Source organism: Herpailurus yagouaroundi, unplaced genomic scaffold, assembly GCF_014898765.1.
Source record: "Herpailurus yagouaroundi ecotype Mexico unplaced genomic scaffold, PumYag 253, whole genome shotgun sequence".
NCBI classification, from domain to species: domain Eukaryota; kingdom Metazoa; phylum Chordata; class Mammalia; order Carnivora; family Felidae; genus Herpailurus; species Herpailurus yagouaroundi.
The window spans coordinates 2,107,694-2,124,294 of record NW_024412470.1 but is presented as its reverse complement, the minus strand read 5'-3'; the positions used below and the strand labels follow the sequence as shown (position 1 = coordinate 2,124,294).

The 16,601-nt window shown below is 37.6% G+C and overlaps 1 protein-coding gene across 4 annotated transcripts in view; it reads right to left on the bottom strand.

Moving 5' to 3' along the window:
* The window catches only part of SPATA17 (spermatogenesis associated 17), a 202,159-nt gene that overhangs the window by 143,451 nt on the left and 42,107 nt on the right, over nucleotides 1-16,601 (bottom strand). The gene's annotated exons all lie outside the window — the stretch shown is intronic.

Genomic DNA, 16,601 nt, shown 5'->3' with positions numbered 1-16,601 from the left:
ACTTTCTTCCAGCATACACAAAAATAAACTCAAAATGGATTAAGGGCTTAAATGTGAGACCTGAAACTGTAAAAATCCTAGAAGACAGCACAGGCAGAAATTTCTCTGACATTGGCCATAGCAACATCTTTCTAGATATGTCTCCTGAGGCAAGAGAAATAAAAACAAACTATTGAGACTAAGTCAGGATAAAAAGCTTCTGCACAATTAAAGAAACAATTAAAAAAAAAAACTAAAAGGCAACCTATGTAAGGGGAAAATATATTTGCAAATGGCATACCTTATAAAGGGCCAGTACTCAAAACATACAAAATTTATACAACTCAACACCAAAAAAAAAAAAAACAAAGCAAAACAACAGAGTCCAATTAAAAAATGGGCCAAAGACATGAACAAACACCTCTCCAATGAAGACATCCAGATGGTCAACAGACATATGAAAAGATGCTCAACATCACTCATCATCAGGGAAATACAAATCAAAACCACAATGACATATCACTTCACACCTGTCAGAATAGCTAAAATCAAAAACTCAAGAAATAAGTGTTGGCAAGGATGTGGAGAAAAAGAATCCTCCTGTACTGTTAGTGGGAATGAAAACTGGTAGAACCACTGTGGAGACAGTATGGAGGTTCCTCAAAAAATTAAAAATAGAAGCACCCTATAATTGCACCACCAGTAATTGCATCACTGTGTGTCTACCCAAAGAATATGAAAACACTAATTCGAAGGGATATATGCACCCTATGTTTATAGCAGCATTATTTACAATGGCCAAATTATGGAAGCAGCCAAGTGTCCACTGGTAGATGAGTGAATAAAAATGATGTGACACCCACACACCCACACCCACACAATGTAGTATTATTCAGCCAAAAAAAGGAATGAAATCTTGCCATTTTGAACAACATGGATGGATCCAGAAAGTATTAGAGTATTATGCTAAGTGAGGGACACCTGGGTGGTTCAGTGGGTTAAGTGTCTGACCTCATCTCAGGTGACGAGGTGAGTTCGAGTCCCATGTCGAGCCTGGAGCCTGCCTCAGATTCTGTGTCTCCCTCTCTCTCTGACCCTCCCTTGCTCACACCCACTCTCACTCTCTCTCTCTCTCTCTCTCAAAAATAAACATTAAAAAAAAAAGGACTGTGCCTTCTGCTTAAAGAGTATTATGCTAAGCGAAATAAGTCAGAGAAAGACAAATACCATATGATCTCACTCATATGTGGGATTTAAGAAACAAAACAAAAGAACAAAGTGGGGGAAAAAAGAGACAAACCAAAAAACAGACTCTTAGGTATAGAGAACAAACAGATGGTTACAAGAAGGGAGGTGGGTGGACGGGATGGGTGACAGAGGTGAAGGGGATTAAGAGTACACCTCTCTTGAGGAGCACTGAGTGATATATGGAATTGCTGATGCACTACATTGTACACTTGAAACTACTCTAACACTGTATGTTAACCACACTGGAATTAAAATAAAAAAAAAAAACACAGTAACTTAGAATATGGAAGAGAACACACCATTAGCAAATATAACATAAAAGTACGAAATTCCAAGGAAAAAAAAGTTAGTAAAAAATATGTAGACCTTGTATTAAGAAAATAATAAAATTTTACTGATGAACATTTTTTAAATGTCCACATAAATGAAGAGATATACTTCATTCCTTAATAGGATAACTCAAATTATGAAAGTATTATTTTCCCCTGTTCTATTCTACAAATTTAAATCCATTTAGAATTCTAATTTGATATTTTTGAGACATACTAAAATGATTTATAATTTAGTTGGATGAAAATTAAGAAAAAAGAGCCACAGCATCTTCTGAAGAACGAAAATAGCTCAGCATCTTCTGAAATACCAAAATAGGTACTTAAGCCATGTAATACTATACAGCATTATAAGAGACAGATAAATCAAATGGCATCAACACTCAAAAGATATACCTGGGTACATGTGAGGACTTAGTATGTTACTAGATGACACTTACTAGTGAAAGATAATTGAATTACTTAATAAATACTTTTGCAATAACCTGTTACCCATTTAAAAAATCTTAAGCCAAATTTCAGATTTACTCCTTATATTAAGTAGATTCCATTGGATTCAATATTGAAAGCTACAGAAGACACCCTACAATACCAAAAGAAATATGGGTGACTCTTTTTAAAGTCATACAAAGAAATCAAAAAAGAAATTATCGATAAATATAATCACAGAAAAAAATAAAAGCTCAGCATGTTTCACCTTAAAGTCATGGGCAGACCTGTCCATCAGGTCTGGGTATCTCTGTCAACTAAACTAACTTACAAATTATCTTCCTTCAACACATCCAGCACTCAATGGTAGAGAAGGATTGAATTAAACACAGTAACAACCTTTCATTAGGATAAATGGAAAATGGGCAAGAAACAGCAGTTACTGATCCCTAGCAAGCGTTAAATCCTTTTACATAGGTATAGTGAAGCGTCTCTACTGGCGGTGTAGTTCCTTGAGCAGACCAACAGAATATTCCTGGTCTACTATACTCCATGACCACACATGAAGTAGGCATTGGAGACGATAAACTTCCGGGGGACTGCACCACTCTGGTGGCCCACTAACAGCCTGTTGGTACAAATTTAGGAACCTCATGTAAGCTTGAGGGTAGGCTGCAGCCGGCCAGGTTAGAATTCCTTTAGCAGCAAGCACCCTGGACAATACAGAGGCTTATGGTTTCTTCACTTCTGGTCAGTTTCCATGAGCAAGTAACCACAACCAAGGATCTTGCCTAGACGTAGTTTTCAGGCCTACAGATTTATGGCCTTAGATACTGGCTTCTATGCTCGGCTACTTACTCAGTCTTTACCCTCCAGGGCTTCTATTCATCCAAAACAATAGACTGGGTTGCAAGACTGCAATTCACCAATCTGACAAATTTTTCTAGCTTGGATTTTATTCTTTAAATATAATAAATTTGGCTGGCATATAGTCTGATTCTGATAATTCCAATACTAAACCTTTGTGATCCTGTTTTATTTATTTATTTATTTACTTACTTACTTACTCATTTATTTACTTACTACTTCTCATTCATGATTTCCTCTTTTCCTAAGTCCCTGGTACTTTCACTATGCAAGTCAATGCATTTGAAAACTGATTTGTAAGAATTGTAGGCTTAGAGATATGGCATCCTCTCTTAGGCTTTTCATAAGATTTTGCCAGCTTCCTTGGTCAGTATTACTTTAGGAGCTTCTGTGTTCAAATTCAAGACTTGAGATTCCCTGAATTGCTCAGGTAAGTAGCAGTCTGACTGCAAATCTCTCATTAGGCTATTTTGTTTCCACTTACTCAAAGGTTAAGACTTTTGTGGATTTTGGATGAACGAACAAGGGGAGGTTAATCAGAATTCCTACCTTTGGTTGCCCTGACTTAGAATTTGTTTTACTCTTGATCCTGCAAGGCTACCAAAAGCACAGTACTTCCTTCCTTGCTTCCTTCCCTCCTTCCCTCCTTCTTTCCTTTCCTCCTTCCTTCCTTTCCTTCCTTCCTTCCTTCCTTCCTTCTCTCCTTGCTTCCTTCTTTCCTTCCTTTCCATTTATTTTTAAAGTTAGGCAAATGTTCTTTCAGATAGGCCAATGCCTTCAAGGCAAAAGCAGCTTTTGATTGTAGACTTATATCTCTGAGTTCTCATTTTTCACATTTTGACCAGTAAATTACCATGTTGACAGCTCTTTGATGTTTAGGTGTCGTTATGAGGATGGTTGGTCTGAATTCTTAGCCATTATCAGACAAGATAATATCTTTATTCTGATATTTTTCTTGGGCTCACATGCCTATATCAAGGCCTGGTGGTTATCTCCAGCTAAGGTCCTACTCTACCTAGCCAGTGTTAGTAACCACATCAGTTTGAAGTACAGGGCTAGTTGGGTTTTACAATACCACAAGGTTCCAAATGGTAAGACTCTCATTAAATACAAACTGCATACAGAGAGCACTTCCCTTAGCAAAGCAGTAAATACCTTCCATCTCTGCTTGCAGACTAGCTACGTCTAGTCCAAGTTCATCTATTTCTCATAGAAATTTGCTGAAAGAGGTAAGGAGGCAGCATAGACCAATATTGTGAAATGCACCTACTATTTCAATTAATATCCCCGGCCTCGATTGTTAATGATCTATATCACATGGTAGAACAGAAGGGATTTGAAAATATATTTAACACTACATAATAATGGTTTTTAATCTGACACAAAATTGCCTCCAATAGTCAAATTCCCATTTAGTTCTATTACTTTTAATACTTAATTTCATTGGGCATGACCAAGTCATATGGTACTTGAGCGCAAGAAAGTCTAAGAAAGTGAGTTTCTCATTTTCTACCCCCAGCAGCAGAGAAGGCAATTCATTCTTAAGAGGTTTGTAATGGGATGCTATATGTCACAACTGAAACATGACTGATACAACTGGCAATAATTCAAAAGTACAAAGAGGCTATCTGTTTTGATTTTTTAAAAATACGGAGTTTAATCTCCAAATCTACCACTACCTAATTGTATGAGCTTACCCAAATTACTTAAACTCTGAGTTTTAGTTTTTCATCCTCAAAATATAATATACATCCCCAAAAAAGTTTGTATAGATAGATAACATACAAAACAGCATGCACACAATAGGTGCTTAGTAAATATAATTTACTGTGATTAGTCTATTTACTGAGTTTGTCATTGCTTACAATGTCTGAATTTGTCCATATAAATTTTTAGCTTGATACTCATGACATTTCTGATTACTACATACCAGATTGATCTTTCTGTGATTGTTATTTACCAAAGACACATAGATGTGATATACTAACAGCCAGAAATTCTTGATGAGTCTGTAATTAAATATTTCTTTTATGTTTTGTACCACTTAACCACTCAGTTATAATGCTTTTTGTCTACATTGTGCATGTGTGTAAAAAGGAAGTTATTACCAAGTATGTACCCAACATGGATAGACTACATATATTCCAGATCTTATTTCTTACATTAGCATTTTCCCATATTAATTTTAACTTCATATTTTTTTCATTTTTTTTAATGTTTATTTATTTTTGACAGAGAGAGACAGAGCATGAGCGGGGGAGGGGCAGAGAGAGAGGGAGGCACAGTATCCGAAGCAGGCTCCAGGCTCCGAGCTGTCAGCACAGAGCCCGACGCGGGGCTCGAACTCACAGACCGCGAGATCATGACCTGAGCAGAAGTCGGACGCTCAACCGACTGAGCCACCCAGGCGCCCCTAATTCTAACTTTAAAATGAAGTTGGTACAAGTTCTGAAGAATCCACATGTGACAGCATACAGAAGGCCAATACCAACACTACTTTGTAGGTTTTTACTCTAATAGCTCCTACTTTGATTTCGGGGGGTTGTGATGTTACCAGTCTGAGAAGACATGCTTATTGCCCTCATGTTTCTATTTCTTTGTCAATTAAAGCACAATTGGAAATGTGCTGCCTAGATAGTTTAATGTATTAAGTCTTCAACTCCAGAGAACTAGAAATCTCTTTAGTATTGTGTTTTCCCTGATACACAATGTTAAATGATCTCAATGTTCTTCAGTTTTGTCATTAGCCTAACACATGTGTTGACTCTGTATGTTTTTATGCCAGAGAAAGATTACTTAAACAGTATAATGGTGGTCATATTGAGGGTCCCAGATAACCACTATAAAGATGAGAGATTATGCTCAAATCTTTCGAATTGAGTTTCCTAGAAACTAGATGAATATTCATAAAAATCACTCCACATTTTTTGCTTTATCCTTGAAAACAAATGCAAATTGGCAGACTACAAAGACAGCATTTAACACAAATATTGATATAAATATTTTGAAACGGCAAGCTGTTAGCTGTGAGTTCTGGATGGTGACCATCTTCATTGGGAACAAACACTGATAGTTTAACAGGAAATACAACATAGAGAGAGGAACTCCGAGGTTTAGAAACCAAGAATTTCTCATTGTTCAACTGGAAGTTGTTCACATGTAAATAATAGCAATAGGCAAAGAACAGAAAGTCAGTTTTTAAAATTTTTTTTTTCAACGTTTATTTATTTTGGGGACAGAGAGACAGAGCATGAACGGGGGAGGGGCAGAGAGAGAGGGAGACACAGAATCGGAAACAGGCTCCAGGCTCTGAGCCATCAGCCCAGAGCCCGACGCGGGGCTCGAACTCCCGGACCGCGAGATCGTGACCTGGCTGAAGTCGGACGCTTAACCGACTGCGCCACCCAGGCGCCCCCAGAAAGTCAGTTTTTAATATGCCATGTTAAGAGTGTGGACGTATGGATTTCGGAATAACCAAGGAAACCAAGCACACGGCCCAGCTCATATCAATACAGAAGAGCTGCGCAGGGATCCTGAAACAACTGGAGGCTGTTTTTACACACGTGTCATTTCATAAAAGTCAAAAAAGCATTTTCATAGCCATTCCTTCTCCGATTTAGTATTTTGGCAAGCATGTCAATGAATCCAAGAACTTTTAAATATAATATTAAAATTAGAATGATGGTCCTATTAAGGATAAATCCATTAGTCATTCTTCTCTAAAACTATGAAGGACTCAATTTAGTGATTTGAGACGGTGCTGTCACCTCTGGGAAAACTTTTTCTACCAATGGGAATGCAAGGCAGCTTTTATGTTTCAGGAGTATGTATTTCAATAATATATTTAGTACTATAAATATTTTTAAATTTTTATGATAGACTTTAGATTGAGGGTTTTAAATACATAATAATAATATGTGCATATATATATCTACATATATATCTTGATTTACATGTATTATCGTATCCATCTTGGTCACAGGGTCACGGTAAGTGATAATTTTATACCATATACTTTATCGTGAATCCCTTATGCCATAGATAAGTTTCATTTAAATTCTTCTAGCAGTTTATAAATTTATAAAATTCAAAGTACTCTGGGTTTTGAGATAAATAAATATATAGATTTGTGCCTTTTAAATGTATTACCAGGTTAGGGATGCCTGGGTGGCTCAGCCAGCTAAGCGTCCGACTTTGGCTCAGGTCATGATCTCATGGTCCCTGAGTTCGGGCCCCGCGTCGGGCTCTGTGCTAACAGCTCAGAGCCTGGAGCCTGCTTCAGATTCTGTGTCTCCCTCTCTCTGTCCCTCCCCCACTCATGCGAGTGCGCGTGAGCGCTTGCTCTCTCTCTCTCTCTCTCTCTCTCTCTCTCTCTCTTAAAAATAAGTAAATATTTAAAAAAAAATTTAAATATATCACCAGGTTAAACAAATATATCAGATTTAAAGGGAAATTGGAAATCTTCTAGTTTCTCATCAAATTCAGAAATCCTTTCTCCGCAAGTCATTTTTAGTTGAATCTTTCTATCAGACGTTTCATACCTCACAAGTCAGGCTTTCCCAAATAGCTCTAATTATTGGAAATATGTTTTTCATGTTGCACTGTAATCTACCTGTTTGCCTTAATTTTTTCCCTTTTTTCTAACACCTAATATGCCAGGTTGTTTTATTCTGGATGCAGATTTTTTGGTTAATGTTCACCACGAATAGAGGCATCCAGAATTTATGCACCAAATGTAGTCCAAATAAGGAACTTAAAAAAAATTTTTTTTTAATGTTTATTTATTTTTGAGAGAGACACACAGAGCACAAGTTGGGGAGGGGCAGAGACAGAGGGCGACACAGAATCTGAAGTAGGCTCCAGGCTCTGAGCCTGACGCACAGAGCGTGACGCGGGGCTCAAAACCACAAACCGTGAGATCATGACCTGAGCTGAAGTCAGTGGCTCAACCAACTGAGCCACCCAGACGCCCCCAAATGAGGGACTTTTACTTCCTAAGATCTTTCTATCATTTCATTAGTTTTGCATACACAAAAAATAGTGTAAGATAGTAGAAAGTGCACTATCCTTGACATCATAAGATCTAGAATCCCATCTCAGTTCTACTACGATGTAGCATTTATCCATGAGCTACTTATCTACAACGGCCACATGCTTTTGTTTCTTCAGCACATATACACTGGCGTGCCAGCATCCAGGTTTCAATCACTTTAGGTGAAAGATCCAAGTCGTGCTCTCTGAAGAAACTAGAGAAAAAGCATAGGGCTTAGAATATAGTACCTGGTGGGTGCGAGGCACAAGAAACCTTCTCTCACCCTCATGCAATTGCAGCTATAACACCTACTCCCTCAATAAAGCAACAGAAGTTTCTTTGGAGAAACTACATAGCCTAAAAGAAAGACCTCCACATACTGGCATTTGGTCATCCCCTAGTAAAAGGAACCGGCTCCCTGACTCATCACTTGAAAAGCAAATAAAACCTACCGGTCAACAAAATCTGCTTATGTATTGATGCTGATCACCCTCAAGTATAAACACACACACACACACTCCCCCACATCCCCCCCTCCACATTTGTGTGAGGATCAATTCTAGTATAAAAGTGAAAAAAAAAAAAAAGAAGAAAAACTAAAAATACCCTGGAGGAAACTGAGAACACAGAAACTGAATAAAACTCTAAACTCATCTTATTACCTATGCTGATTACCTTTCATTTGCTACACCCCCAATTCATTCTACCCACTTCTGTGCCTTGCACTACTACCCAAAAGGCTAAGCTCTACCAACTGTATTATTTTGGCTATTTTCAGCTGGATTTAGTCTAGCAGAAGACTAAAGTTCAGCAGGAGGAAACTGGGGGTATTTTTATCTCATTTCCCTCTCCCCGTGGCTGTCACACTCTTCTGGCAAGAACTGCATTCCTTAACTAGTGTGGGTCGTGGCAGGGGTGGAGCTCGTAAACTTCCCCTTGGCTCTTCCCATTACCATGAATGCTATTGCTTCATCTGAACCCTTTGGCCCTGGCAGTAGCAACAGCCCAGTGTTGCCAGTCTCTGAATGCCAAATCATCCTTTACTGTGCCCTTAACCCTGCCTGTATTTCTGAAACCACCCTTTCATTTAACTCCCCTTATTTGAGAAATAAATCCTGAGGTGGATTCTCCTTCCTGCCAACACCTTAACTGTGCTAGCACTTTTAGAGGAATATGAGATATTTCATTAATAAGAACAGAATGCTATGAAAGAAGAAATGATCCAAACAGTAGCAATATTTACTGAAAGTTAAAAATTACTGCTAAAATAAAACTTTCAGTAGGGTAGGAAGGAAGCCTCTCACAAATATAGAATGGAAAAACAAAGGCCCAAGTTGAAGGGAGTAGGGGCAGAAAGGTTTAAGAGCTTATTAGCACATTACTTCTGGAGGTCCAACATCCAACCAATAAGAACCACATGGAGAAAGAATAGAAGAAAACAGAAGTGAAGAAATTATCTTAGAAATAATGTAAGAAAAGATCTTAGAACTACAGGATCCATTGGTTGCTCAGAACAATGGGTGCAAAATACCCATACAAGTCCTAATTCTGAAAAATTGCAAAAGCTTTAGGGGAAAAAATTCAAAATAACCTACAATGGCCATAAAAAATGTACTACTGAATCCACCAACATGATCATAGCAAGGTCACACCTCTCTCAGCCAGTGACTGAGGTAGGATTATTCTGGCAAGACAGCAGACTCCTCCAAAGGGTAACTTTGTCTTGTGAACAGCCCATTAGCCCTTCTTGAAAATGTACTGCAGTCCCAATCTCTTCCCAATGTTTTTTCTTTCTCTCTTGCTTTTCATATGTGTCACACTGATATTTTAGACTAAAGGTTTTCTCCACCTTCTCCTGCTTCTTCCCTCCAATAAACCTCCAGTACATCCTATACATCTGGTTACATCTTAGTAGTTGCTTCTTTGTGGGCTTGAACTAACACGCATTGAAAAAAAATAGATCACTTTCAAAGGAAGGAGAAACAGATGAATGAGTAGTTAGCAATTTTGAATATACTGTAAAACAATGGACCATTTGTCTTCAAAACTCCAAGGGCAAATGATCTACAATCTAGGATGTTTTATCCAGTCAAACTACTAATGAAGTATCAGGATAGAACAAGACATATTTAGGAGAGCCTGGGTGGCTCAGTCAGTTGAGCGTCCAACTCTTGGTATCAGCTCAGGCCATGATCTCATGGTTTGTGAGTTCGAGCCCCACATTGGGCTCCACTCTAGCAGTGCAAAGCCTGATTGGAACTCTCTCTGTGTCTCCTTCTCTCTTTGCTCCTCCTTTACATACTCTCTCAAGAGAAATAAACTTAAAAAAAAAAAAAAAGAAGAAGACATATTTAAAACAAGCAAGGACTTCCAAAATTGTCTTACATGCACATTAGTATAGCAGTTATTCCAAAAAAAAGAAAATAAATCATAAAAAGATATCACAGATCCACAAAATAGTGAATTCAGCCCATGTAAAAGAAAGTTAAGAGATGTCTTCTCAATAAATCTGCATCATGTCTAAAGAAAATGTGGTCTGTTTGGAACAGGATGATGGAGAGGACAAAGAGGGCAGGCCCCAGAGGAAAGGGGACTTAATGAATTTCCTAATAGGATAGAATACCTGGAAAACAATCAATGGCAGATATAATTTGCATATAGGGAAAGAAGAAAAAAAAATAAGAAAAATAGAAATTAATTAAAAAAATGGAATAAAGTAAATATATTCATCCTACATTAATTGCCTTTGTAAGGAACTCTACTTCTGTAATCATGATCATGTAAACACTGATACTGATTTATCTAAAAATAGATGGAAATGGAGATGAAAAGAATACAGGAGTTAAATCCTCATTTACCATATTATGTGAAAGTGATTTAAAAGATCAAATAAGTATATAGTTTAGAAACAGTTGGTGTAAAAAAATAACTGAAAGAAAAATGTGGTTAAAACTAGGAATCTAGTAAGGATATGGCAAAGCAATTCTTTTATCTATTATAAACATTTGGTGATAGGCAATATATCTAATAATATGCATGTATTATGTTGATATATTTTCCTTTTTCCTTTAAAAAGGTAAAATAAGTTTTTTTTAAAAAAAAGGTAAGTTGTGGGGTGCCTGGGTGGCTCAGTCAGTTAAGCGCCTGACTCTTGATCTCAGCTCAGGTCATGATCTCACAGTTTGTGGGACTGAGCCCTGCACTGGGTTCTGTGCTGGCAGCATGGAGCCTGCTTGGGATTCTCTCTCCCTCTCTCTCTTCCCCTCTCCTGCTTGTGCTCTCTCTCTTTCTCTCTCTCTCTCTCAAAATGAGTAAATAAAACATTAAAAAAGAGATGTTATGCATTCATTTATTTCATCTTTCCCAACTTTGTACTATGTTCCATTCTTTGCTTTTCCTTCCAGCTCTCTGAAAGATAATTTTTAGCCATGATTTAAGGCACTGATGATTTAGATTGTACTCAGCAATTAGTGTTTCTATAAATTTATTTATTTGATTTGATTTGATTTTAGAGAGAGAAAGAATGCGAGGGAAGAGGGAAAGAGAGAGAATCTTAAGCAGGCTCAGTGCAGAGCCTGACGCAAGACTTTATCCCACGACCCTGGTATTATGACCTGAGTCAAAATCAAGAGTGGGAAGGTCAACCAACTGAGCCACCCAGGCGCCCCTCTATAATTCCTTAAAATACACAAGCTAGTTTAAAATGTTTATTTACTTTGACTTAAAAAAAGCCTAATATAAAATTGAATGCTTTTTTATAACATTATAGGGAATTACATGTTTACAAACATTTGCTTTTTCTTTCTACTTTGTCCTTCATGATAATAGCTGTTATTTGTTGAGTGTCAAATATATGATCAGTGTTTCATGTACTGTGTGCCTCACAGAAATGCTGCAAAGTAAAGACTGCTGCTCCAATGTGCAGATGAAGAAACCTAATTTCTGTAAGATTAAGTCACTCGCTCAAGTTCACACTACTAGAAAGTGGCATGAGTAATCCACATCAATCTGATTCCAAAGTCAATGTTCCTAACTACTCAGTTCTTAAACTTGTTTCCCTACAGCTTTCATGAGGTACCCAAGAGCAATAGAAACCTATGTCTAAACAAAAACTTGTGTATAAAGGTTCATAGCATCATTATTTATGATAGTCAAAAAGTGGAAACAACTCAAATGTCCATCGAGTGATAAATGGATAAGTAATATGTGGTTTATCCATAGAATGATATATTAATTAGCAAGGAAAAGAAAGGTAGTATTGTTATATGCAACAAAAGAGATGAACCTTAAAAACATCAGGCGAAGTGAAAGAAACCAGTCAAAAAAAAAAAACAAGAACAAAAAACCACACTGTAAGATTCAATTTATATGAAATGAGCACAAACGCAAGTCTCTAGAGGTAACACATAGATTAGGGCTGAGCGGGGTTGGGAAAAATGGGGAGGTGACTGCTAAAGGGCACAGGATTTCTTTTTAAGATAATAAAAATGTTTTAAATTGATTGTGGTGATAGTTGCACAATTTTGTGAATAAACTAAGCACTAAGGAACATTGCACTTTAAATGGATAAACGGAATGGGATATTAATTGGATCTCAATAAAGCTATTACAAAAAAATCAAAATAAATATATGCTTTAAAAAAAACCTCCCATGATACTTTAAAAGATAGGAAAGAATAACAGCCATGAAAATCTTTGTAGCCAAACCATGCTGTACAAAATCAACATGCTGAAAGATTTTGATTCACTTTGATGAATGACAAATTAATGTTCAAAACAGTGCTATTGTTGCAGAGTGTTAACCACCAAAATCTACCTTGAAGAATTAAAATTGGGGAAATATATTACTCCTAGCTTAAATTTCTGTCCAAAAAAAGTCAGTATTCTGTAATTCAAGCTAATAATGTTTTATTAATGCTACCAATCTGTAACTCTGTAGCTAATTTTTAATTTCATTCTATAATTTTCTTACTCATAATCTGGGGCAAGTTTTTGTATATCAGGCTAGATATTACAAAGGAACATGTCTGCCAATTTCAAATTAATCAATTTCATTTACCTTTGTGATGTCTGCTCTTAGTTACAAAAAAATATTTTTGTATACTTTAACATAAATTTTTTTACTATTAACTATATAATAAAAAATTTCTAGTAATAAAACAGCAGATAAACTAGAGGTAAGCCTAATGCTGTCTGATATTCTACATAATTCAAATCAAGCATATTCTGATGTAGGGGCACCAAGGTGGCTCAGTTGGTTAAAGATCCGACTTCAGCTCAGGTCGTGATATCAGTTTGTGGGTTCAAGCCCCATGTTGGGCTCTGTGCGGACAGCTCAGAGCCTGGAGCCTGCTTTGGATTCTGTGTCTCCCTTGCTCTCTGCCCCTCCCCCACTCACACTTTGTCTCTCTCTCTGTCTGTCTCTTTCAAAAATAAACAAACATTAAAAATATTCTGATGTAAAATACATTTTATTAACTTTTGTTCTATAAATTTTACCCCACCCAAAGATAGAGGAATGCACTAGATCTTTTATTTTCTTTTAGAAAACCCAGAAACTATACATTTTAATCCTTGATGGTATGAGAAATCAGGATACATCATAATTGCTCTGATACAATATTAAAGTTGAAATATAATCTTGAAAAGACATCACTTAAAAATACTGCCGTAAGTAAATGGTAGGGTAACTTTTGTCCAAGGCAAAATGCTGAAAATTAACATGTTTATTGAACAAATTCTATATGCAAAGCACAGTGTGGAAAGCATGCTGTAAGAGGGTCTCTAACAATCCCCACTCTTGTGTTCATCCCTTTGTGTAATCCCCACCCTGTAAGTGTAGGATGGACCCAGTCTCTTGCTTCCCATGAAGAGAATACAGCTGATGAGACGTCACATCTGATATTAGGTTATCAAAAGAATGTGGCTTCTGTCTTCATGTTTTCTTGTGTCTTCTTGTTCACTTGCCAATTCCCATGTTATCAGCTGCCCTACAGGGAAGCCCATTTGGCAAGAAACCAAGGGACGCCAGTGCAACAGCCGGAATAGTTGAGGCCCGTGTGACTGAGGATTGTCCCCAGCTGAGCTCTTGTATGACTGACAGTTTGACTGCAGAATCACAAGAGACTTGAGTCCTGGCCAGGAGCCCTTCCCAGACTCCTGGCTGACAGAATGATGAGCTAATAAGTGTGCATTAGTTTAAGCTACTTTACATGTAATTTGTTATGCAGAAAAAGGTAACTAGAGGCCTGATTCTAATTATTTTCAATGAAAAAAAGAACAAAAAACTGTGAAGAAATAATCCAAACAAATATATCATATGTTCTTCTATGAGAAGGAAAAGAATACTATCTCTATAAAATTAATGACCCTGATGATGCTTTTAATACTCACCAGGCTACTTAAATATAACTATTGTGAAAAATACAATCAAACATGAGTGGCAACACACACATATAATCATTCTGCCGCTGTTCTTAAAAGGGACATCTACTCTGATGTTCTCAGAAAAGCAGTCAAACTCTTCAATATGGCCCAAAACGCCCTGTTATGGTGTGGTTCCTGCTCAACTGTCTGGATTTATCTTTAGCTGATCCTTCTCTCATCTTCCACGCATCAACCTCAGTGACATTTCCTGTGCTAACGTCCTAATTTCTACACAACCTTCAGGGTTCAGCTTCACAGCCTCTGAGAGATGTCCCTAACCCCTAGGCTCCCCCTCCTACTCTGACCCACACTAGTCACTTTTGCCTTAGATGTTCCTCTTCTGTGCTTCCTCTATGGTACCCTATAGCTTACTTTCGTTGTATATATAACACTGCATATGTAACAGAAAGGAAATAAATTGTGATTTATTTTAGAAAGTTAACTGTATATTTCCAATTTTGAGATAGGAGCAAATTTATCTCTACCCATTCCTCTCTTAAACTTCCTTAAGAAAAGAAAGGCAATAAGAAAATAAAAGGAAACCCTATCATCGGTAAAATCAGAAACACTTAAGGGTAATATATATGAAGAAGGGCCACCAAGAGGAGTGAAAATTCAACCAGAATTAGAGATGTCATGGAGACAAGATACCTCAAGATGCAGCTTTCAGACTGAGACTGCCAGATGCAAAATTTGTAAAAAGAGGTGGCATACTCTGAGGAGGAAAAACAGTAATGCCCTCCTTGCTCATAAGAAGATTGTAGAGCAAAACTTGACTGTGGCAGATTTCCTAAACCACCCGCGGGAGTGGCTGAGGAGGTAGGACTAAATGAGGAAATGCACAGGAATGTTATCTTGGCTGCAGACCTCTAAGAAAGAGTAGAGTATGAAAGCAGTAAGGGGTCCTACAACTGACCAACACTGCCAAAACAAACAACAAAAACTAAACCAGTTCACATAAATAGAGACACATGCATGCTATCTGCAGGGCTATACTCTGAGCCAAGGAGGCCTCCTAACACCCCAGAGCACTCCTTTGGCCCAAGGAGACCTCCTAACACCCCCAGAGCACTCTTTGGCCCTTCCCCAACACCCCATTCCACAACCCTAGAAATTTCCTCAAAGGGGTGTGTTTTTGCATGTTAGTGTGATGACTAATGAATGCTAATGAGGATGGGGACTAGCTACCAGGGGAACCAATCATGTGATTAGAAGATTGGGACTTTTAGCTCCACCCCTCTGCCTCTGTGGAGGGGCTCTGTGGAGAGGCTCCACCTGTCCTCTGTGGAGGGGAGAAGGGTTAGAAGTTTGAGTTGATCATTAATGGTCAAAGATCTAATCGAGCTTCCTTTTAAGAAAGATTCCATAAAAATTCCTCAATTTATAGAGATTTTCTGGGTTGCTGAACACATGGAGGTACCAGAGGGATGGCCGGTCCGCCCCATCTTTGCACTATGCATCTCTTCCACCGTTTCCGAGTTGTATCCTTTTATAATAAGCCAGTTTTCCTGAGTTCTTGAGCAGTTCTAGCAAATGACTGATCTCAGGAGGAGGTCCTATGGATCTCTGATTTGTAGCCAACTTAGACAGGAGTTGTGGGTAACCTGGGGACATACCACTGGCAATTGACATCTGCAGTTTGGGTGGGATGGGGAATGAGAGTCTTGTGGGACTGAGCCCTTAGCCTGGGGATCCGATGCTATCACCAGAGAAGTCATTTTACTTTTTGTTTTTAATGTTTATTTATTTTTGAGAGAGGGAGAAAGACACAGAGTGTGAGCAGGGGAGGGTCAGAGAGAGAGGGAGGCACAGAATCCGAAGCAGGCTCCAGGCTCTGAGGTGCCAGCACAAAGTCCAATGTGGGGCTCCAACTCACAAACAGCGAGATCATGACCTGAGCCAAAGTTAGCTGCTTAACCGACTGAGCCACCCAGGCATCCCATATTCATTTTATACAACATAATTTATGTTCTGTAATTATTAAAATATTAGTTTTTCACTTACATATTTACAATTATAGTCTATGATAATTAACTTATAAATTTTATATTTCATTGTGTTAATTATAATTATTCTTTTTATAATGAAAAATATTTTTCATTACTTCATTATTTCAAATATTACATTTTTGTAATTTTACTTCCTATGATTTCAACTGTGCTATAACTGGATTTTGCAGTATATATGCTTTGCAAAAATAAGCCATATTTACAAACCTACAAAACTGCATGAAAGTACAGTTACTGGAGGTGGTGTCATACTATTGCTTTGTTTTTTTAGTAATTATTTTT